General features: G+C 48.8%; 1 protein-coding gene across 4 annotated transcripts in view; it reads left to right on the top strand.

Moving 5' to 3' along the window:
- The window catches only part of Ldlrad3 (low density lipoprotein receptor class A domain containing 3), a 227692-nt gene that overhangs the window by 42718 nt on the left and 161576 nt on the right, over positions 1–23398 (top strand). The window contains exon 1 of one of the 4 annotated variants that reach the window (XM_034636217.2): positions 13098–13117. The exons of the other annotated variants lie outside the window; for them this stretch is intronic. The gene's annotated coding sequence lies outside the window, so the exon portion shown is untranslated. Of the gene's footprint in view, positions 1–13097; positions 13118–23398 lie in introns of those variants that run through there. 4 annotated transcript variants of the gene reach the window in all.

Here is a 23398-nt window from a genome sequence, read left to right as displayed (position 1 = left end):
GCTTCAGAATTCCAAGTATAATTAATCCACCGAGTTATGATTGTGGAGAGGAAATGCTCTACCAATCAGATATGAAGGCCACACATAACCTCAGGCCACCTGGCTGGTCCAGGTAGCTTCTCCTAGCAGAGTGAGCACGTGCTGCTTCTGGGAGCCCCCGCCCCCGGGTCCTCTTCGAATGCCCCTTTTCTCTTGAGGTCTGGAATGCCCACAGATGTGGTGTTGTGACGTGACGTGTTGCTTTTTGTCCATATTTTCTGTCCTCTCAGCCTTGATATCCTGCTGAAGTCTAAGCTCCTACAGTCAGGATGCCTGGGGGCTTTCTAAACTGACAGTGTCAGAGAGCAAGAAAGAATGTTGAGTCGGTCTTAAAGGGAAAAGAGTCTTGCCGCGTCCTGCTTCTTGGGAGGAATGGAATGTTCTCAATGTCTTTGTCCCTGTTCCACAGAGTCACACTCCTGGGATGGAGCATCCTATCCACTCAGCTTAGATCATGTGGCTTCCCTTTGGCTAGCAAGGGTAGGAGCCCTGATTCTCATCCCATTATATTATAGCTATTCATTATATTATAGCCATTTCTCGCTCTCTAGACGAGACCAGAAAATGGCCGGCTCTCTCCCCGTCCCACTGGAAGTGCAAGCCCAGGGACCCTGGAGATGGCACTATTGGATATTCCGGTCTTGCTTTAGCGATTTGGTTTATTTAATCCTTTCCCCCCTTAAGTTGTACAGGATCCACAGTTGTGAGAATTACAGTTAACTCACAGATTTGGGGCAAAAGCCATGAATTTAGGAGGCATATATAGATGGGGTTACCTTTTGCTCTGCTACTCTCTGGCCAGCAGATTGTGACATTTCTCAGCCTTGGTTTTCTCATGGAGGCCATTGAAGGCATGAGATGGCAAGCGCTCTACCTCTGAGCCACGAACCCAGCCCAGAAGCCTACATTCTTTAGAGAATCCATTTGACTGTGAACCCAGAGACCTGGGATGCATTGTCCCCCAAGTTAATGGGACAACCTTGGTGACAACCCTCAGCTGTGCCAAGGATGAAGGAGGTAGGAGGTGTTGAGTGCCTGTGTGGTGGTGTTTTCTCCTCTCCAGACCCTTGTGAGGCACCTCTGCTGGCTGCCCCTTGTGGGATGCTGTAGCCCCTCATGATTAAGAGGGTGGGTTCTCCAATCAGACAGACCTAGCTCCTCATCTCTCTGGTTATATGATCTTGGGTGAGTTATTTAGCTCTGAGCCTTTGTTTGTCTGAGCCTCTTTTGCAAACCTAGCACTGGTTCTTCCTTTTCTTGGCTGGTGTCGTGAGGAATCCTATGAAGATGCTGGTTGTGGGTACTTTGCTCAGCACCTGGCACATGGACAGCACTCAGTTATCATTACTTGGGGTGAAATCTCCTAAGGGGCTCAAGCTTGTGGATCCAGACTTCACTTCTGGCTGCATTTGCCCTGCTCCATCTGGCAGCCATTTCCCTTCTTGCAAGGAAAGCAGAACTTGTAGTTCAGGAGGGACGAAGTAGCTCCCTCCCATTGTGGCCACTGCCCTGGTCGAGGTTTTCAGCCATACGGGTCTTCTATCTTTTGCTCTGTTCCTTTTCCCACTTAAGTTGTTCAGGCTCCTCATCCCCTCACATGGGACCTCAGCGACTCTCAGTCTACAGGGAGAAAGTTAAAAAATTCCAATTGCAAGAGCTCTGGAAAAGACCCACCTACTCGGCAGTCATTATCTATTTATGCTTTAATCTTTGTAGACCTGAGTCACTTGATGCTCTCCAGAAAGCCCCTAGCAAGGGGGAAGTTGTACATGCACCTGAAGTAATTAATGCACTTTCTACGAGCGCGGGAACATGTAATTTGCAGGAATGTGTGTCAAGACCCACCCTGCTAAATTTATACCCTGTAATTTGCAACGTTTGCTGGCACCAATTCGGCAGATTGGTGAGACTGGCTTACCTGCTTTGCAATTATGTCTGTTGGCTGTATTGCAGGATTGAGTAACTGGGGAGAGGGGAGATTTCAATCACTTAAGTAAATTAGAAGCAGCTCCAGGATCCATCTGCGATCACCCGGTGGTAGGGGAGTCCAGTTAATCATGTTTCCTTGGTGGAAACCTGAGAGCTGATCGGGCAAGGTAGGGGAGAGGCCGAGGACACCTGTCCCCAGGCCTTCCTGGGAGTGGATGGCCCCTGGCTTGGGAAGAAGTTTCTGCTGCAGTCTCCCCTCAGACAGCACTCTGAAAAAAAGAAAACACAGGACTAATATAACAGAAATGGTTTTATGGTCTGTTTTATGATCTGCATCAGCCCTAATAATTGACTCTGGGGAGACTCTTGTTAGTTTTTTAAAACTGGAAGTCACTTTGCAGCATCTGCAGACCAGTGAGTTTTATAAAATCCTCATAAATTTTCTTTTCTGGGAAACCTGCAAGAGAATCTTATAGGCTGCAGCACAGCCTTCTAGGTCTGCAGGAGCTAGACATGGGTTTTCCCAGGGTTTTGTTTTTGTGGCAGATGAAAGAATCCAGCGAAGAGCAAATGCAGTTTAGGCCGACTGTGCCCCGGTGTAAATCCCAGATCCTCAGTTTACTCCATGTGACCTAGGACAGACTGTTTAACCTTGCTGAGCAGTTGCTTTTGTGAAATGGAGCTAATGAATCCTTTGGTTAAAGCTTGTATAGATACTAGAGGTTTGTAGAGGCACCTGGCATGTGGACATCCAGTAGGGCTCATTGTTGATCAGTTGTGAAGAATGCTTGGCTAGAAAACCAGGCAAAATGGGTGAACAGACAGGGTAGATTCCTATATTCTTATTTATTTATTTTTTTAAATATTTATTTTTAAGTTACAGGAGGACACAATAATTTTTTTATTTTATGTGGTGCCGAGGCTCGAACCCAGTGCCTCACGCATGCTAGGCAAGCGCTCTACCTCTGAGCCACAACCCCAGCCCAGATGCCTACATTCTTTAGAGAATCCATTTGACTGTGAACCCAGAGGCCTGGGAATGCGCATCAGACACAGGTTGGGTTGTCACTTGGAGTGGGGGGTCATGGCCAAAGAAAAACCTCAACCACCCTGACTCCAGGGTTCATGGAACAGGGTGGCTTTCTCCTTTGGCCCTTGGACCATCCTCAAGAGTTGGAAAGTAAAAAAAGAATTTAGAATTTGTAGGGGAGAGAGCCTTTCTCCAAGGCATTTGTTGTGGCCAAAGACCATAATTTTAAATGCTGTCACTGCAAGTGTGGGTTTTGAGATTTGGGGACAATGCCATGGGTGTCCCAGACTTGTGGGAGAAAGGATGAATATTTTCTGTGTGTGTGTGCACGTGCGCGCCTGTGTTTACGCCTGCTGAATATTTATGGGCTGGCAGACAGCAACTGGGAAAGGCCCATGTTTAGCTGGCTAAATATTAATAAGCATATTTAAGAGAATCGAGGCCTTTGTTTTGCCTTTTTAAGAAATGAATCCGTTCTTATTCATGATGTTTCTGCAGGAAACTGTGCTGCGCGAGGAAGAAGCGCTGCCTTGTTTTCCTTGAAGGTTTTCCAGCTTGGACTTGAATTTCCACTGAGACCTTATTTTTTCAAACATGTTTTTACGGCAGTTATTACCACTGTGGAGATTAGAGCAGGCTCTTACAACTTCGGTTATGAAAATAACATGTGCTCTGCTCTTATTTCTTTTAATTGACCCTTCTCTTTCCTGCCCTTTCCTCCAGATGGGGACAGTGCCAGATCCTCCCTCCTTTGTGTTTCTCCTGCTTTCTCCACCCCTCTGAGATCAGGGCCCTGGGTCCTGGCTTCTTGGTGCTCATGGATTGGACTGGAGACTGTCCCAATGTCCATCCTTTCCCCAGTTGCTATCTGTGGCTCCTCTACCTTTTTTTTTTCTTCCTGGAACTTTCTGGATGAGTTCATTTCCTTATCTTGGCTGTGTTTCCTAGGAAGCCCCTTTTCTGCTGAGACGGGCCCATTTGTTTCGTGCGATCAAATGCCTCCAAACGGGGCGGTGGGTGGGGCGAGGGCCACTGGGCTGGGAGCAGTCCTCACAGGCAGGGCCTCGGAGGACCCCCTCTCTGTGGAAGGGCCGTACTGGTTGGCTGCTGTTCACCAGACTGTGAAGAAGGCCAAGGGAAAAACGTACAGGAGAAGAGTCCTTGGGTGACTTATCACTTGCATAATTGACAACTTGGTTTCAGCAGAATGGACAGGGATTCTTCCCTTCCGGAGGTTTATATGGAAAGGTGTCAAGTGGAATCTGGAAGAAGAAATGAATGGGCCTCCCACCTTCAGGGTTATCCCTGGGGTCTCACAGGTGGCTTTGGTGCCCTCTCATGCAAATGCTACTTGCTCAGTTAGTGATTTGCTTACAGAGGGTTACAGATGCCCACTCTGTGCAGAAAAGGCTGTGGTCGCTTCACCTCCTGCAGTTGCTTTATTATTTATTACTATTACTACTACTTTTATTATTCTCCAGAAAGGAGCATATCAGAGAGGTAGGTCAGGTTTTTGAAAAAGCTTGTTTAATTTGTCTTAACCCATTATGTCCCAGCATCCTAAATATAGGACACCTCGAAAAATTTAAACTGGATGACAAAGTTAATTTGTTGCAAAGTTAATTAGTTGCTCAATTTTAGTTTTTTAGAGGTGTCCTATATATAGGAAGCTGAGACATTATAGGTTAAGAATAACTTTTTCCCCAGAAATCTGGAACCACGATCAAGAATTTTCCAGCTTCCCATACATAGTCACATATTACCATCTGATTCCACTCTTTTTTTTTTTTCCTCCCCCTCTTGTTTTCTGGTTTTAAAGATTTGAAGGGAACCGGTTAGAATTTTTAATAGAGTGCTCAGACCTCACAGATTGTCCATTTGCACGGGAAGGATAGTTTTTAATATTGACATGTCCTAATACAGAGATTAAAAATTTTTTAGAAAATTGTCCACGTAGGAGACTGAAGAATATAATCTCCTCTTTTTGTATTTACATCTGGATTATCTAAATGCTAAAATTTTCGAAGCCCGGAGTAGCAGCTCCCCATATTGCTTGTTATGTTTTGGGATTGCCTGCCCTTTGCTCCGATGGTGCTGAAGAAATGCAAACAAAGTACAGTATTAGTCTGAGCAAAACATATAACTAGGACAGCGGATCTCTTGCCAGAAATACCATCTGCTGTTTTCCAAAGCCAAAGATTGACGACTTGAGTCGTCTCTGCCTTCAGCAAATAGTCAGAGAGACTAAATATATTTGTTTAAGTTCAACCAGGCTTCCATAATATTTCTTGTTAGAGGAGGAATATATGTTGGAATTATTAAAGGAAGGCCTAACTCTTTGATTCCAAAATAGATGCTTAGAAATTTCTAGTAGCTTCAAGTCCTGCTTTCCCCGCGTCTCCCTTTCCGTGTCTCTCTGTGTGCATAGGGCGGCTGGGCTAACCTACCTGAGCTTTCATCTCCCCCTGCTCAGAACCGATGGTGTTGATTTCTTACTCTGCGAGCTCAGATTCCACAGCCTGACTCTGAGAGCCTTCCCCCAGCCTCTCAGCCCTCTTTACGATCGTTTGCTGTGGTGCTTCCATTTATCTCAATGCTTCATTTGGAATCTGGGTCTACATTTCACCCAGCCTGCAAAACCGACCTGGTTGACAATCATTCCAGGAAGCACTGAACCATGCTTTTGCCTGCAGTAGGTTCCTTCCTCTTAGCAGCTCCTTATGTCTTACTTCCTAGCCCATTCCCTGGCATTTACACCCTCCAGCTCTTCTGTTACAGTGACTTAGTGCTCATTCCTCTCTGCTGATCACCGTGGCTTTTCCTCGTTCTCCTACCTGCTATTCCCTGTGACCTTGAGTGACGAGGTGTTTTTCCTGTATGAATGCATGAATCAGCTAGTTGAGTGAGTGCACATGATAGACAGGGGGCACACATTAAATGTAACTCGTTGTTCCACGGACCCAATGTCATTGTCGAGGAGAGGGCCGGCTCAGGCATTTTAGCAGCAAGTGTGGTGGCCAGTGTGGTCCAGCTTTGCATTTGAAAGGTCTCCTCACCCAGCGCTCCAGATGTGTAATTAAGTTAGGATATGTGCATCAGAAGCTCTACTGTCTCCATGACACTGGAATTATGACTCTAGGGGGTGTTGAGAGGACCGTAAGCAACTGTAGCGATGTGCTCTTCCTTGTTTTGAGGTCACAGTCGTGGTTGAGAGAAAAGAGTGCTTTGGGGAGCTAGTTAGATCTTGATTTGCTTTCTAGTTCTCCTTGATTGTTTTGACATCTTGAACTTCACGTCTTCGTCTGTAAATGGGCATGACAGCTACTCAGTAGGGATGCAGCGTGGATTAAATAACACACCCCAAGCACCAGCAGGCCCTGGCACACCGTGGGCCCTCCATAGAAGTAGGCACCACTTTGAGTGCTGGCCTGTCACCGGCATCCTTAGCATTATGATGCCATAGTCTGGTTGTGTAGCTGTAGTGTTGCAGGTGGGGCCATAGATGTTTTTAATTTGAAAAGTAATAATGCCCCCCCCTTTTTTTGTCCTTAAATATGTTCCCTCACTATTGATTTTAATTAGTCCACTTAGCTCGCCTTCCTTCTATACTCCAAAGTTGCTAGAGGTTAGGAATTCCAAGTAATTTCTCTCTCTTTCAAGATGGGAACCCCTGGGAATTTTGAAACTTAGAAAACTGGATGAAAATAGTGGAAAGAAAACAAACCCTGGTTCTTGGCGGCCGAGGCTGGAAATTCACTGAGTGTTTCAATGCTAATCTCTCCGTTGCGGTTCTGAAGTTACTAATTAGTTTTGATATCTAAAAATCCTCTTCTGTGTCAGTTGGCTTGCCCAAAGATGAATGCACCTGGTGTGCTTCGCGGGAGCAGTTCTGCTCTCATTTGTTTGTAGGGTCATTCTGGGGAACGTTGTGTCTTCTCCACGTTTCCGTGCTTTCTTACGGTTGTCCTTCAAGCACCCCTGGGGACAGTGCCTGATTCACAGGGGGACTTGGGTAAGGATGCGTTTTTTTCTGGAATCGTGTACTGTTAGCAGGGCCTCCCAGCCTCTCGGAAGTGTGTTCGCAGAGGGGGCTTGGAGGGACTGGGGTCTGTTTCAGGGTGTGATGTTTTACGATATCTTATCCCCTTTTCTCCTTGGACTTGGTAGCCCCCAGGGGAGTCTGTAGCAGGAGTTGGGGTGACTGATTGGCTGTTGCAATGCCTGACATCCTGCCTCCTGTCTCACATCCTCCTGCCATTCTGGTTGCATATGAGGCTGGGAAGTCCTACAGGAGCGTGGGGCCCAGGCTGGGGGGTGCCAGCACCCTCTCCCCCTGAACAAAGATTTCTTTTAAAAAGGCCTTTGGCTGGCTCCTACCCCTTAAGGCTTTCCTCTGTGATCTTTGGATCCCCACTAGCTGCTGAGCTCTGGGTCTGTGGTTCTTGAGCAGGGAGAGCTGTCTGAGGTGCTCCCTCCACACCTCGTCACCTCCCCCGTGAGCTTTGGGCGACCTTTCCGTGGGATTTTTACTGGGGTGGGAGAGGTGTCTGGAGATTGAGTTGCTCTGGGCGGAAGTCTGAACAGAAGCTGTTTGTCTTTTGGGAAAACAGAAGCTGCCCCAAGGAAAGGAGACAGGCAGGTGTTTGACAGGAATGTACCTGTGGGCAGCACCCCCCCTCCCCCCACCCATCCACAGTTTCACTTTCTGTGGTTTCATTTACCCCACAGTCAACTGAGGTCCTGAAAGTAGCAAATGGAAAATTCCAGAAATGAACAGTTCATAGGTTTTGAATGGTGAGTAGCGTGATGTAATCTCACGCTGTCCTGCTCCATCCTGCCTGGGGGACATGAATCATGCGTTTGTCCAGCGCACTGTAGCAGAGAAAGAACTTTCTCTTCCTTCCTGGAGGTTTGATCACTGAGTTGGCTGGAAGAGCTGGCTGTAGAAGCAGTAGAAGAGGCAGTCGGTTTGTTCTCTGCGTCCTGGGGGCCAGCGCAGGAGGGATAAGTGAGCACCCCGTAGCCAGGGAGATGCGGAAGCTTAGGTACCGACTTCATAGGGGAGACAGAGGGGTGGCCAGAGGGGAGATGAACTGTCCCAAGAAGCAGATGACAGCCTGGGTCAGAGTTCCTCTGGGCTCTGGGTGCGATGTCAGCACTAGTCTCTCTTCTGTGAGGGAGGCGACAGGGGAGGGGCTCACGACAATCAGATCTTCTTGAGACTCTGGCCTTTAAGACAGTTGGGGAACTTCAGAAAAAGCCCCTCTCTGCACTTGCTCTCCCCAGGTGCCCTCAGTTGGGAGTCCAGAGTACTTTTCTTGAGTATCTTCCTCTGAGCGTCAGCATTTGCACTGTGTACATCACTGAGTGGCGGTCAAGATTGTCAGATCTGCTGTGGTATTGTTTGTGGTGCTTGTGTAGGGGGCTTGGCGCTATCCTTGGTCTCAGGTGTCCATTGGGGGTCTTGTAAAGTGTCCCTTGGGGATGGGGGTGGATTACCATGCTGAATACCAATGGATGTGGTGTTCACCAACCTGGTCTTTCTCGGGAAGTGCTGGCCTCGGTCGTGCTGAGGAGCAGAAGTGGCTGGGAAGGTGAGTGGTGCCCATGGGGATGCCCTTAGGTCACGTGCTCTTAGGTCATGAGCTCCCCTTGGTTGGGTAGCCCTTGCTGCCTGTCCCCTCCTTTCCCATGTACTATCTCATCTGGAGGTGGTGGAAACCGCGCGGGGGAGCTGAAGATCAGCCTTCCTGTCCTGGAGTTGAGCCTTTTCGCCATCAACATCTGGGCAGTGGGAACTTTAAGGCAGGGGGGAGAGGGAGAGCCAGAATCTGACATTTCACTGGGCTTCAGACAGAAGTCAGAGCTGAATTGCCCAATCTGTGGGTTCCCCGGGTATAATACGGATCGCTTTGCTCTCTCCAGTTTGCTGTGAACTTGACATTTTCTTTTTGCCTAACAACAACAACCCCCCCCCCCAAAAAAAAACCAACAAAACCCAAAAAACGTTTTATTGAACAAAAGAAGAGGGAACCTCCAAACTAGCCCCATGGAAAAGTTCAGTGAAGACCTCCCCCCAAGATCCCTGGTAGCCCAGAATAACCCCGGGAGCATTCTGGGAGCCAGCTCCATGGTAACCCGAGATGCAGCTGGCTTCTAGAAGGGAATCCCCACCTGTGGTTCAGACCCAGAAACAGAGTAGCCACACCGACCCTTCCAAAAGCAGCCCCGGGTCTGATTCTTCAGCCAGCTTCAGGAGCTGTGACCACAGAGCCCCGCGCCAGGGTGGAGCAGTCTGCGTGCTTGGGGTTTATCAGGGCGTGGCTGGTGCCATTTGGGGCATTCGAGAAAAGGGGTAGGGCTGTTTTGAGTCTTAGGAGAAGATGAGCCAACCAATTAAAAATAAACCCTGAACATGCCATTCTCACCTCCTCACACTGCCTGTCCCCCGCCAGACTGTTGCACCGTGAGCTACTGGACATATGTGACGCTGACCAGGGGGTTTGCTCGTGGCTCAGGCTGTGGATGGAAGGACGAGGGAGTCAGTGCTTGTAAGCCAGCAGTGTCCCTGGGACATGTGTTCTTTGATTATTTCATTAAGTAAACTTTGTATAGGAACCTAACACATGTACTGAAAGTGCACAGATGTTAAGTGGGGCGCTCTGTGCACTTCACGAAGTAAACACACCTGGGGACCCCTGCTCAGATCCACAAGTAGCTCATCTCCCCTCCCCCCCCCCAGAGAGAGCCCCGGGGAGCCCTGCCCCCATTCCCAGCATCACTGATTCCTTTGTCCTCTTGTCGAACTGGAGAGAGTGTCTGACTCCCTTTCTCAATGTTAAAAACATCTTGTTTCCAATCCCTCTTCCAGGATGACCTTCCACGCACTTGGGTTTCGAGGACAACCCTCAAACCTTGGCGACCAGACGCCGCCCCATCAGCCCCGGGCTCCAGGCTGGCGTTCCTGCTCCAGGCGCCCTTGAATGAGCTCTTGTGTCTTCCAGCAGGAATCGTGGCCTGGTGCCACCTGGAAGACCCGGTAGCATGGAAACAGGAGTCCAGAGCAGGCTATGATTTCAGGCTCACAGACTTGGAGAGACGTGCTGCGTTTCCCACAGGGGACGAATCACATGTGTATCCCTTCATTAGGGTCCCTGGCACTCCCACCCCACTGCAGCCACCAAGGTGCTGTGGGCCTCTTGTGGGAGTGGGGCTGGGCGGGAGGGAGGGGAGCCCTTTGTGGCCAGGGCGGTTCACAAGTGCCCTTGTAGACTGTGCTGTGTTCTGAAAGGGGACATAGTGCCTGGGTCATTGCCCACAATAACCCATTAAGAGGCAGCCATCCTGGGGTTCCTGCAGTCTCACTTCTCCCTTTTTAGTCTGAGCCAGTACTGGGGACTGTTGGTTCCATTACCATGTCAAATACTCTTCTCCCAAACGGCTTCCATTTACCAAGTTTTAAGGAATGTTCATCTCTCTCTCTCTCTCTTTGTGATTTGATGAATAGGGTGACCTTTTCCATTTGGCTTGGTTTCTTAAGGTTAAAGGAGCTCTGTGTGTGTGTGTGTGTGTGTGTGTGTGTGTTGATTTATGAGCAGCGCTGTTTAGCTCCTCCCCCCACTCATCTTGGATGCGCTCATACACGCCCCAAGTACATTTCCCGTAGTGACATTTTAAGGAATTTGTATTGAAGAAAAGATACCAGTAGAAAATACATGCATATCTTAAAAGGGCCTCTCTTGATTCTTTCTTCTCCGAGTGTAGGCTCTAAGATACAAATGTTAATACAGGTACATATCCATTAAAAGGCACATCTATGGAGACAAACAGCCTGGGCTTATGCTCCACATACTGTTCTGCAACGTCCTTTCTCCTCTCTGTCTGTATTGTCGATGTTTTCCCATGTCAGGACCTCCTGGCATCTGGGTTCTTTTTAAAGGCTTCTTTCTTGGTGCTTATATAGATATGCTGTGCACATCATCTTCCCATCTCCCTTGTGGGAGATGTTTAAGTTCTTTTTAAGTTTTGAGCTTTTACAAAAATAATGCTATAAAGAAAACAAAACAACACGACCTTTTGCGTGCCTCTGTCTAGGTTCCTAAGGAGAGATTCCTGGGGATGAAGCTGCTGGGTCCAGAGGTGAACTCATAATAGATGGTACTGGGTATGTGTTCATTGCCAGATGGCCCCAGGGAGGTTGTACCAATTTATACCCCCACTAGGAGGGGAGGAGGGCCCAGTTTCCTCACACCCATGCCAACTTCTGGATTACCCACCTTCTTAACTTTTGCCGATCATATTGTTTTAAAAAAATGGTATTTTCATTTGCCTCTGTTTAAGGACAAGTGAGGTTTTTCAATCTCTTTGTTTATTAGCATCTTATTTTTTGTGCAATGATTGTTCATTTCCTTTATCCATTTTTCTCTTGGTTTGTGTATAGTTTTCTTATTGATTTTTAAAGAGTTCTAATTAGGGACTCAGAAGATTGTTTTAAAAGATGTATTAAGGAAAAAAAAAATCGTTGGCATTCCTGTCTCTAAAGTTCCATAAAAGATCAAGTTGCTCTTCTTCTTTTTGGCACTAGTTGAAGGCTTTGGTTTTCTGCTTTGTTTTTATTTAATTAGGTGAAATTTTCCTTCTGGCTGGAGAGTCCCGGCTGTCTGTAAATGCGTTATCGCTTGTACAGCACGGGGTGGATCTTGACGGGAGGTGGCAAGTGAGCCATGCCAGGCGGGGGCGGGAGCCTGTTGGAGCTGATTATCGCAGGCATGCAGCGAGGAGCTGGATCCCTTGCCTGGTGTCCCTTACAAACCGTGCTCTGTCATACGGTTAGTGTAAAAGCACATGATCCACCCAGGCAGAGGCTGGGAGAGGCTCTGGGCTGTGCTGGCGGTTCTGCGTCACGGTGTCTCTTTATCCTGCTGGCATTGCCCGCCTGGGTCCTGCTCTCCACAATCTCCTGCCAGACTCCCAGGGAGCCAGGATTCTTCCCTCACATCCAGAGCCTGTGGAGTGCTGCCTCCTTCCATATTGGTAAACAACCTGGCTGAGGGTTCAGAGGACACCAGGGCTGCCAGGGATGGGGATAGCTGGGGGCCCCGTCCCTGCACTCCTGTGACCAAGCTCTTGACCGAGTTGCTTGAGGTCCCTTTGTTCCTGGCAGGCCACCCTCATCACTTCAAGGGCTTGCTTCTTTGCTTGCTGTGGATGAGAGTCCCAGCCCCAACTGGGCTGCAGCTGTCACTATCCCTGGATACAGAAAGAAACAAATAAAAGCCAAGGGAAGGGTGCTGGTGACTTGGGTTTACCGTGGGGAGAAGGGAAACAACTCCTCTGGGGGTGGAGGACTGAAGGCTTCCTCAGCCCACCCCCGGCAGAGTGGGAACCCGCAGCCCGCCTCCGAGGGGCGTTGTCAGCCACAGGAGCACCTGGGCCTGGCTCTCCTTCCCCATCCTGTGTGTCCAACCTTGACATCTTGTGAACTGTGAGAATGGGTCAGCCCAGAGGGCTGCACTTGTCTCCTGGGTGGCTGTGTCAACCGTGCTGACAGTGCATGTCATCACATCCAAAGACACAAGTTCTGCCCCAGAGTTCCGGAGCCCGCTGAGGTTGCTGTGTGAAATGGGGTCACATGTGAATTGTTACTTTGACCCAGGAAGAATTGTTGGTTTGCACTCAAGCTAATCCAGAAGGGAAGGTCGCTTTGTAGAAACCCCCAGTGTCTGTGGACTTCTTAAGAAAGAGAATAATAATATGCATTACAAATTGATTTGGTTCCTGCCCCCCCTCCCCCACTTTTCTTATTGAGCAAGTTTGGATGAGTCGTCATCTCAACATGAAGAAACATGTTTTAGTTCTGCTAATCTCAAAGGATGCACAAATGTGGACTCTCCATAGGATGGAGGAAGGATCCCAGCTTGTAGGCTTTTCATAATATCAGCACGAGGAAGCTCCCTCCCCCACACAGTCACTGTCCCTCCCTTCCTCTCTCCTTCCTTTCAGCACATGTTTTGTCTGGGCCCTGGGCTGCGTTTCAGTACCTTCCCTCCTTTGGTGTAAAAACTGATTTGGGGGTTGTGGGGAGACAGGCACACCAGCAGAAGTTTATAGAGCATTAGGGTAAGTGGGGAGACGGGGGTTTGCATAAGTTATGTTGAAAAGTCTAGGGGAACATGTAAACTGTCCTGTGGGGAGGAAACCCCTGGGATCTGGGATTGCTTGTCCACACAGACCCTCCAGCATGGATCCAAGGACCTCAGTCCTTATCTTTCATGGGGTGGGAAGCCACAGGAAGATTTGAAACAGTGTGTGTCTTGGACAGATCCGCTCTACAGCTGTGTGAAGGATGCCTTTTATGGGCCAGGGTTAGTGCCAGGAAGGCCAGTGAGTTTGCTGTTTGTGCAAAACGGGTAAGAGAGAAGGATCTGCACCAGGGGCGTGAGTGGCAGCCTGGAGAGGCAGGGTGGATGTGGGAAGTAGTTACCACCTGTTGCCCAATGTGGAAGGGGTGGTGGTTGGCAGTTCTGCCAGTGGAAATACCCTGTGACGCAGGAGGAGCAGGTGTCGAACCAGAGAGTTCTGTTTCAGATGCGCTGAGTTTGTGCTGGGGAGGGAAGCATCTTGGATGGCGGGAGAGGGAAGCTGTGGGTGGAGGATGCAGTTGACAGGAAGAGAGCTTGGTTGGAGGTGTCCATTTGGGGGTTATGGCTGTGAGGGTTGAACCTAATAGTGGATGAAGGGATGTGTCCAAGGTGGATGTATTGTGTTCATGCAGACGGGAGCAGAAATCGGAGACCATTGAGGGGTGGGTGGAGGAAGGGGCCTCCAAGGTGATCAAGCAGGAAGGTGCAGAGAGCTAGGTGTGTCGGGGAGGCAGGGGCGCAGAGGGGTATTGTCAGGGAGACCCAGGGGGTGGCATTTCAAGAGGGAGTCATGCAGTTGGCCCAATGTAGCAGAATTGTACATAAGGTAAAGGTAAGAAAGGTAAGCTTTGGCTTCAGCAACTGGGAGGCCTGCGAGACCACTGGTGATCTGGCAAGGATAGATTCAGGAAAGTGATGGGTGGGAGACCCAGATGGACACCTCAGCCTTCACCAAGCCTTTGACTTCCTGCCAGTGTGGTCATATTGAGTGCTCCCGCTCAGCCAAGAGCAATGTAGCAACAGGAAGACCTGGAGCCACACCGTAGGGCACATTATTTAATTTATTGAAAAATCATTTCTTAATGAACAGCCCCTGTCTGCTCTCTAGTCTCACCTGGTGTGATTCTATTGTATTCAGTTCGGGGTGGATCCTTTTACATTCCAGATCACCGTTCCTCTAATTATTAATCATGTAGCTACATTATAATGGTGTGCTTTGCGAGGTGACATATTATGTATCTGCGTTACATCTAGTTTTTATATAATAGTAACTCTTTAATAGTGAATAATGGAACCTTGAAGAAACGAGCCCTGGTTAATCTCATAGCCTCTCTCTGTGTGCTGTCATAAAACGTGTGGAAAAACCTTGATGAAAAAAACCACTGAATTTGTAGCATTTTTTATCCTCCTTGAGAGGTTTTCTGGTATGTGTGACACGCAGCAGGGGTTCTAGTGTTTCAGGCTGTGACTAGGTGACTCTGATACACCCAGGTGGACCAAGCACCTTGATTTCCCTGGAGCGTGCCGAGGCTGTGTTGGTGGTTTTCTATTTTCTAGATGAGTAAACGGAGGCACCGAGGGTTAAGCTCATTCCCTGTGATCGGAAGGAGTGGAATTCGAATGCAGAGTCCCAGGGCTCCGGTGCTGACTGGAATAAGAAGAGCCCGACAATCCCACTTTAGTTTGTAAATTTGCTTTGTTTTCTGGACAGTCACGAACTACCCTTTGCAAGCTGGAAAACCCAAACAGTCACTCCAAGTGTCAGCCCTTCGATTTAGCAAATCTGATGAGCCCCTTGCAGAGGGATAAGGGCTTATCCCGAGCTCCGCAAGCTGCGGTCCTTTGACCATGCGTGCCCAAGCGAGGACTCCACCAGGACATACTCCTGACTCCGGCCCTCCCTAGATGTACCAACATCATTTGCTCAAGAAGTCAGCTAATTCCGTCTGATGGAGGGCCTGTCGTCGGCTCCGTGTGGAGGGAGGGTGGCTGCGTGAGCAGATTGCAGAAGCAGTTGGGATGGTTTAATGGATTAAGCTACTTAAGGAAATTTAAAAAGACGCACCAGTTAATATGCATCCCCCCGGCTTGGCGGTAGCAGGCTGGCGTTTTTTTTTTTTTTATTTCCCTGGCAGAGTTCCTGTCCTAATCGGAAGTGATAAGCCAAACAATTGTTCATTCGCCGAGACATGATGGAAGACGGAGGATAATTGAAGTGAACCCGAGAGGCCCTTGAATCCACAGGGTGTGGGAGGCAGGTCTGATTGCTGGCCCTTTGGAGATATTTTCTCGCGTCGTAGGGGAAGCACAGGACCAGCCTCCTCCCAGTGGACGGCAGAGCAGATCAGAGTTCTGAAATGCAGAGGCCAGAGTTGAGGCTCATCAGGGCCCAGAAACCTGGCTTCTTTGGTCAAACTTCCAGCTTGACCGGCTGACAGGCTGGCCTACCCCTGGCTCCTGGTCTCTCTGTGTTTAAACAGGAGGAAGGACACTCAGTACCTGCCTTGCAGAATGTTTTCACTTCTGTAGGGGAGGACCTCAAATATGAACCCCAGGCATTATTTTGAAAAGCTGACGAATGTTGCTAGGACAGGCGGGTGGTGTTTGCCTGTCGCGGGGACTGGGTGGGTATGTGTGCAGGGAAACAAAGAATGAGCAGGCTAAGAATTGAAGAGGAACTCGGCTGTCATCTACCAGTGCCTGGTTTTACACATAGGGAAACTGAAGCCCAGGGTGGTGAAGCAGTTCCCCACCCTGCCCCAGCGCTGGCTCCCATGAGTTTTCTCTTATGACTTGCATCAAACCACATTGTTTGGAAGAGTCGGTTCCCGTTTGTGTTTTGACTGCTGTTCGAGATCTAGGATGACCTAGGAGGGCAATGGTTTTTTAGGAATTAGTTAGCTGAGGCGATCAGGTGCTAGGAGACACAGCCAGGGTTTGCACTGTGAGCTCCTTGCATCCTTAACACCTGGTGTCTGCCCCCAGGGTTTGCATTTCTGGACCTGAGTGACCTCTGGGTCCCAGCTCCCTAACCCCAACTCCGGCTAGCTTTGCATCTAGGCAGGCTGTGCCCTTCCTAGGGAGGCAGGGAGAGGAAAGGGACTCAGCCTTTCCTGAGTACCACGAACAGCAGCAGAGCTATGGGACAGCCAGTGAGAAGGAGGAGTAACAGATACTACTACTGATTATTATACTCCAAGTGTATGCCACTTCTCTATTATGTACCCTTAATCCTTCTGTTCATGTTAGTTTTGGTCTTTGTGTCTATCTGTTATTCTTCTGTCCCTCAGCAACACTGCCAGGGAAATGGGGTTACCCCAGTTTAACAAATGGAAGACTGAGGCTCAGAGAGAGTAACTCACTTGTCTGGAGTCACACAGCGCGCTATGGTTGTAAGAGAGTGAGATACTCAAAGTCTGGCCCACTCCTGAGCGCATGCTCTTTTCATTTTAACATACGCTTTCCCTGTAGAAAGGGCACAGACAAGGTACAGGGTTGGGATTTATGGTCTGGTTTCCTTGTTCCCCCTGATACCCCAAGGGCCCTGCTTACCAAATCCTAGTCCCTTGGTGAGGACGAGGAGGCATATGGTGGCGCTGTGGCAAGGAGGACAGCCTCCCTGTGGCCTTCCCACCCTGACTTCTTGGGAATCAGTGTTTCAGGAGCCTTCCACTTGTTGGCCAGGCCTTGCTATTTTTATTTCTGGAATGTCATGGCTTAATAATTCGGGTGGGTAAATCTATCTTAAATGTTTATTTTTTTTCCTTCCACAATTTTATTTTTTTCCTGCAACTGTTGCTGCCTTTCAGAAAATGAAAAGAGTCCATCACAGACCGAATCTCCCAGATGGACATCCTTGCAACTGCTCTTTCCTTTCCAATGTGAGCTCAGATCACCTTGGACTCAAATGATTCCATTTGTCTTTCAGAGTTCTTTTTTCCCCTCAGATATTAGTGTTACTTTCATTCTGTAGTGAGTTCCATTAACAAAACGTTTTTTAAAGGGCAGAGAGAAGTTGCCAAGAATAACACCCAGCCAGTTTGTGTGCCAGCCACCCAGCACCACGGTAGTCCAGTATTTGGTCATGCGGGTTTCTGAATGTTTAAAGAAAGACGCCTTGCAGTTGAAGTTCATTGGTCCCTTCTCTGATTCCGTTTGCTAGAGGTGACCACTGATCTGAATTTGGTGTTTACATTTCTTGTACCTTTAAAAGATACCTTTCCATTTTATGCACCCACTAAACTAGCATGCTTTTGAGCTTGATGTTGGTGATATTCTGCAATTTGTGTTGGTGGCTTAGCATACAGTTGTCTCAGAATTATCCATGTTGATTCATGCTGCTCTGGTTTGTTCACCCAGTTTGTTCACTGGGTCCCAGCCCCCTAACCCCAACTCCAGCTAGCTTTGCATCTAGGCAGGCTCTGCCCTTCCTAGGGAGGCCTGGGTACTGTTCCATTGTGTGAATGTACTCTGAACATTTAGTTTGTCCTACAGTTTCCTGTGATGGCACTGTCACAGAGAGCGTTCTCTTGCTATCGTCCTGTGCAAGTGCATGTCTGTCCCCAGCCTAGGGTGGGGACGGGAAAAGTATGGGGGGGGGGGTCGGTGTGTGAGTATCTCCAGCTTCCTTAGGAGCTGCCAAATTGCTCTCCAGAGTTCCTCCAGCATGCACGAAAAATGTGTGAGTTCCTGTCGCTCCTCGTCTTCACCCCACTTGAGAATGCCACATTCACAGTTTTGCAAGGCTGATGGGCATGAAAGAGAGCTTCCTTGTTCCATTAATCATTCTTTGATTATAAGTGAAGTGGAGTACACATGAAGTGGCTATTCGCGTTTCCTCATCAGTGGAAGTACCTGTTCTTGTGCTTTGTCCATTTTCTTATTGGATTGCTTGTGTTTTCTTCCGTAATTCTGTAAGAAGAGTCTAGACACTGACACTCTGTGGGTCATGTCTGTGACCAGTGTCTTTTCCCAGCAAGTGGCTTTTCTTTTAACTCTGTTTACACTGTCTGTTGAGGATGAGCAGTTTCACATTTTAGTGCAGTTGTATTTATCAGTCTTTTCATTTATGTAGTCTGTGCGTTTTGAGTCTTATTTTCAGAAATCTTTTCTTACTCTGAGCTCATAAAGATTTGCTTTGGGGCCTAAAGGAAGATCATTTTGCTTTTCTGGCCTTGTTCCCTGGTTGGCGTTAATATTTTACCCGCCCTGCCTAAGGGCATCTGCGTGGAGCGGAGTGGTGGCTGCAGAATGGTTCCCAGTGACCGTGGAAATGGTTGCACTTGTCCTGGGACACATGGGGCTGAACTTGGGACTGAAGCACCATCCTTCTTCTTGACCCCATGCCTGTTTCTGAGAGCTGTTCAGTGCAGCGTTGATTGGCACTGTCTTAAGCCTCACTTATCGCCATCCTGGTAAACTTGATCCCCTCTCCCCTACTGCAGTACAGCTTCACTGCCTCCGCTGCAAGCTGAAAAGGCAGAGGCTCCTGCTTATGGGGCTTGCCCATGCCCCCCACACCCAGCTGCCCGTCATGAGCTGAGTGAAAACAGCGCTCTGAGGCTTGGGCCGCTCTTCACCTCTCTTTCTGGGAGCTTAGAAGCATTCTGCAGACCCAGCCTCATTGAGCATTGTATTCTGCACGGCAAAGCACAGATGGGTTCAAGTCAAGTTCAGATAAATTCACAGAACTTAAAAGAATGTCAAAACTGGAAAAGACACTTGGGGGGCCACAGTTTCTGTTCCTCGCCCATTTAGTCAACAGTTTTTTATGGAGTGTCTGCTGGCTGCCTGGCCTTAAGAGTTGCGGAGGGTGCAGTGATAACAGGGTGGCCAAGGTCCCCTTCATGGACGGCACCCCTTTGTAATTTCTTATTTTCCACAGATCTGTTGTCTGATGACACAGGAGCTGATTGGCGGGTGGGCCAAAGCCAGCCACCACCTGTTTTTAGACATTCCCTGAAAACACACTAAGAATGACTTCTATAGGATTAAGTGGTTGGGGGAAAAAAAATCAGACATTCGCAGGAGACTTTGATGAGAAGGAACATTCATAATTTGGCCTCTTGGCCTGCATAGCTGAAATATTTACTCTCTGGCCATTTGTGGACGGATCTAGCCCTGCGGCTTTGGTCAAGTTACTTCCTCAGGCTCAGTTTCTTCATCTGCCGAATGGACAGGGTGCCTAATTCATGGTGCTATTGTAAGAAATAAAAAAAGATGATGTTCAACTCCTGCCCATGTTGAAGTGCTTCCATAGATATTAGATCGTTCCTAGTGAAAAGTCAATAGAATCGACTTCCTGAGGGTTGTTAAAGGGAGCCCAGGGAGGGGTGGGGACCAGTCTGGGGGTGGGGCTCAGGGCTCACCTTTCAGGTTGGGTCAAGATGAACAAATCCCATCTTCCAATGTTGCTGTCAGGTGCCAGAACTGTGGCCCTCGGACCCCACAAGGGCTGCATCCCCATGGCTCTGCAGATCCCCGCTACATTAATGCCATTCCGATATAATTTTCCTCGTGAAATGCAATGAAGCATAGCTAAAAAATGTAAGTAACAGTTTCAGGCCCTTAATGAGGCCATAAATACAGAAGAAAAATAATTTATAAAGCTCTTTCTGGTGAAAAACTGTCCTTTCCCTAGACTCCTCCACTTTTTCTTTGCTTGCCTTGTTAATAGTAGCCATTGGCTTGCTTTGCTAACTCATTTCATAAGAGGGAAACAAAGCCTTTATCATTTTGGAACGCTTGTGCCTTTGCACTAGGCTTCCTCACCGCCTAGGGACCTGCTCCAGCTGTAAGTTTTTCCCGTGGCAAAATTGCACAGGATCTTCCGTTAGGGTCACGAGCAGTGTTAACGTGACGTCTGTGAATGCCAGGGGTGAGCAGTCTTGGGCTGAACCCAGGGCTCACTGCATACTTTCTCAGCAATTTCTGTGTCTGTCTTGAGCAGATTGGGAAACAGAGGCTGGGACTAGCAGGATGAGCTTCGAGGGCAGGGTGATGTGCAAGGTCTAGACTCAGGTGCTTGCAGCCAGAGGCACATCCTCATCCCTCATCCGAGACTCAGATGTTCTGTGTGACTGCTCCCTTCTTGGTGACAGCCAGAGTGCCCCCCACCCAAGTAGTTTGTTCAATGAGGACTGAATGGCTTCAGGAAATTTGCAGGACAGATGTCTCTGGTTCTGTCTGATACTGATGCCACCATTCAAAACGTTCTGGAGTCAAAGAGGCCTTCAGGATTTTCTAGGGACGTTCACTGTTTATAGACAAATCATCCCAGACCAGCTCCCTTGGTGGCTTTACCTGTGCCCACGTGTGGATGTGTGTGTGGATGTGTGTGTGAACGTGTGTGTACACATGTGCGCATATGTTTCAAGATGCAAGTCCCAGGGAAAACAGACGGTTTCTTTCGGTGGTCTCATAACACTGTGTTTGTTGGCACCAGGCAGTTGGAAGAGGTTGTTAATTCTCTGGGGAGGTTTTAGGGAAGATCTGTTAGAGATCTGCAAAATTGAATGCTAAGCCGCGTGTGCGTCTGTACACATGTATGTTTTCGTGTCTTGCTTTGTTGTTGGTTGAGGCTACAAGCGCAGACCATGGGGATGCAAAGGATGGAGCAGAAAGCTGAAATCGGGGCCTGCGGATGGTTTGCAGATGTCAGTTCTGAATTGCACCGTGACGGGGGTACCCCGAGGGAGAGAAGATGAGCAGAGGGAGAGGAGAGAATCCAGAGGATCCAGCTGGTGGAGTAGAGCTCCCATTTCTCAGCTGGAAAACTTAACATCACTCACTGCGGGTTCTGGAATGATTCTGGTGGAATGCAGCAGCTGTTGGGGTTTGTGTAGGTGCCCCAGCCTGGGCCCCTCGTCAAGTATAAATTTATGGAAGAAGCTGCCGTAGCCCAATGGGGGAGGACTTGGATTTCCTTTTTTCCTCATTCTTGCTATAGATGGGGTAGTTATTTTAAGTAAGTGATGTGCTGCAGTGAAAATGGGCAACTCTTTTTCATTTTTCAGCTTAATGAAAAAAAAAGAAAAGGGAGGAGGAGAAACCCCACTAGCCAGCTCCGTGCTAATGCTTGTCTTTTTTGGATTCTAAATGCGTCCCCAGATACTGAGATGGGATAAATATTTCAGCCACTAGAAAGTCCTGAGTCGGCCTGAAAAGATTGCTAGCCTCTTTTAAAGCGGACAGGGTAGAGATTTACTGGTGTAAGTCTAGACATGCCCATGTCTCCTGTTTTAACTATCTGTGTACAGATCCCACTCGCATACTGGGGAAATGGTGCAAGGGGGGCGTGGACATTTGCAAGGAAGAGTGTGGGAGATGGGGAAGGAGGTAGTGATACCATGCTTGGTTTTCTTAGGGTGGTTACAGATATTCAGTGGCGTCCTGTACAGTGGCACTGCCTGGGCTGAGGGGCTGAGTGATGTGGTGCCTCTCTGCCTACAGGGGGCGTTTGTCTGGTTGAGGGGGTTAGTGGAAATGCACCCACAAGGTTGGGAGAACTCAGAACAAGACCAGAGGGCAAAGCAGGGGGCCAGCTTCATTTTGTGGAATCTCTTGACTTGTGACTTCGGCTGAGGTCTGAGGGTGAACAGGTTGGATTGGGCTGCAGGGGCTGCCATGATACAGAGGAGCTTAAACAACAGGAGTTCATTGACTCTCGGTTCTGGAGGCTGGAAGCCTGAGGTCAAGGGGCTGGCAGCAGGGTGGGTTTCTTCTGAGGCCTCCCTCCTTGGCTGGCCCTCTTCTCCCTGTGCCCTCACGGATTCTCTCTGTGCCTGTTCCTGTCCTAATCGCTTCCTATAAGGATGCTGGTCATATTGAGTTAGGATCCACTTTAATGACCTCATTTTAGTTCTATTACCTGTTTAAAGACCCTGCCTTTAAATACAGTTACCCTGGGGTATTAGGGTTTAGGACTTCAATATATACATTTTGGGGGACAAAATTTAGCCCCTAATACCAGGCAAAAGGGGGACCGAAGTGTCTCGGGGGTCAGCAGCCAGCACATAGGAGGCCTCTCAGCAGAGAAGACGTTGGTGTGATCGAGGGAAGGGTTCGAAAGGAAGGTCCAGGAGTGGGCAGGGGTGGCGTCTTGCTGGGCTTTGTAAACCTGGCAGGAATTTCGGATTCATCCTAAAGCCAGAGAAATCACCAGCTGCATTTAAAACCTCACTCTGTGTGAAGAGAAGGAACTGGAGGGCATGAGAAGTGGCATTTGGCAGATCGGCTTAAACCAGGGTTTCTCTGCCTCGGCATGATTGGCATTTCTGGCTGGAGATTCTGCTGTGGGGAGCTGCCCTGGGCACCCCAGGAGGCTTAGCAACACTCCTGGTCTTTACCTGCTGAATGCTAACTGCCCCCATTCCTAGTCCTGACAACCCCAAACCATCTTCAGACACTGACATTTGTTCCCTGGGGGGTCACAATTGTCCCTTATCTGGAACCACTGGTTGAAACGGGTCAAGAGACGGTAGTGGCTTACTTTGGGCGGTTACTTTGCCAGTTCCGTGAGCAGATTGGGTGGGTTTGAGGAAGCTTTTGAAGAATCAGCAGGGGTTGACGTCTTTTTTCCTTGATTTCCCCTTATGTCAAATTTGAGGCTGTCACTTCTCTAAAGCACCGGCTGTGTGTCCCCATGCATGGAGCTGCCCAGAAGAGCACAGAGATGTGGGCTCTCTCTTACCTTCACCAGGCCTGGGAGCCTGTGGCTGGCAGGGCCACCTGTGGATAATGGATGTGGTATTTAGTCTCTGCATCCACCCATTCATTTGTCAAGTCCATGTGCTGCCAGATTTATTGACTCGTATTGCCAGCACCGTGGAATCTAATCTGGCCAATTTTCTGGTTCCGGAAATCTGTTTATCAGAACAAGATTTCACAGTTGTCGTGACTTTTCCAGGGAGGGGGCTTGCCTTCGAGGAGGGGTGAGTGCTACAAAAGCAAGTTTAAGTGAATTCCAAACAAAACAGAAAGACGGTTCTGCATTCCGGAGCTCCGCAGAGCGCTCTGCTTGCTGTGAAGCCTGGAGCAGGAGTTAGGAAACAGCTGGATGTATGGCATTTCTGGTTTGAGCCTGTGGTGTTGGGCAGGGATCCAGCAGCTGGATGCCCCTCTAGTTTCCTCCCCATCACACCCCCTGAGAGTGACCTGCTTTCCTGCTCTTCTTGGGGTTGATGATGAGTTTCTGGAGTTGTTTTCAGAGGGACTCTAATGTTGAGCCTGGGCTCGATGGGACAGGGTGTGGGGATTG

Source organism: Marmota flaviventris, chromosome 9 (genome assembly GCF_047511675.1).
Source record: "Marmota flaviventris isolate mMarFla1 chromosome 9, mMarFla1.hap1, whole genome shotgun sequence".
In the NCBI taxonomy this organism is placed as follows: domain Eukaryota; kingdom Metazoa; phylum Chordata; class Mammalia; order Rodentia; family Sciuridae; genus Marmota; species Marmota flaviventris.
The sequence above is the reverse complement of the archived record's forward strand: the minus strand, read 5'-3'. Positions and strand labels throughout refer to the sequence as shown.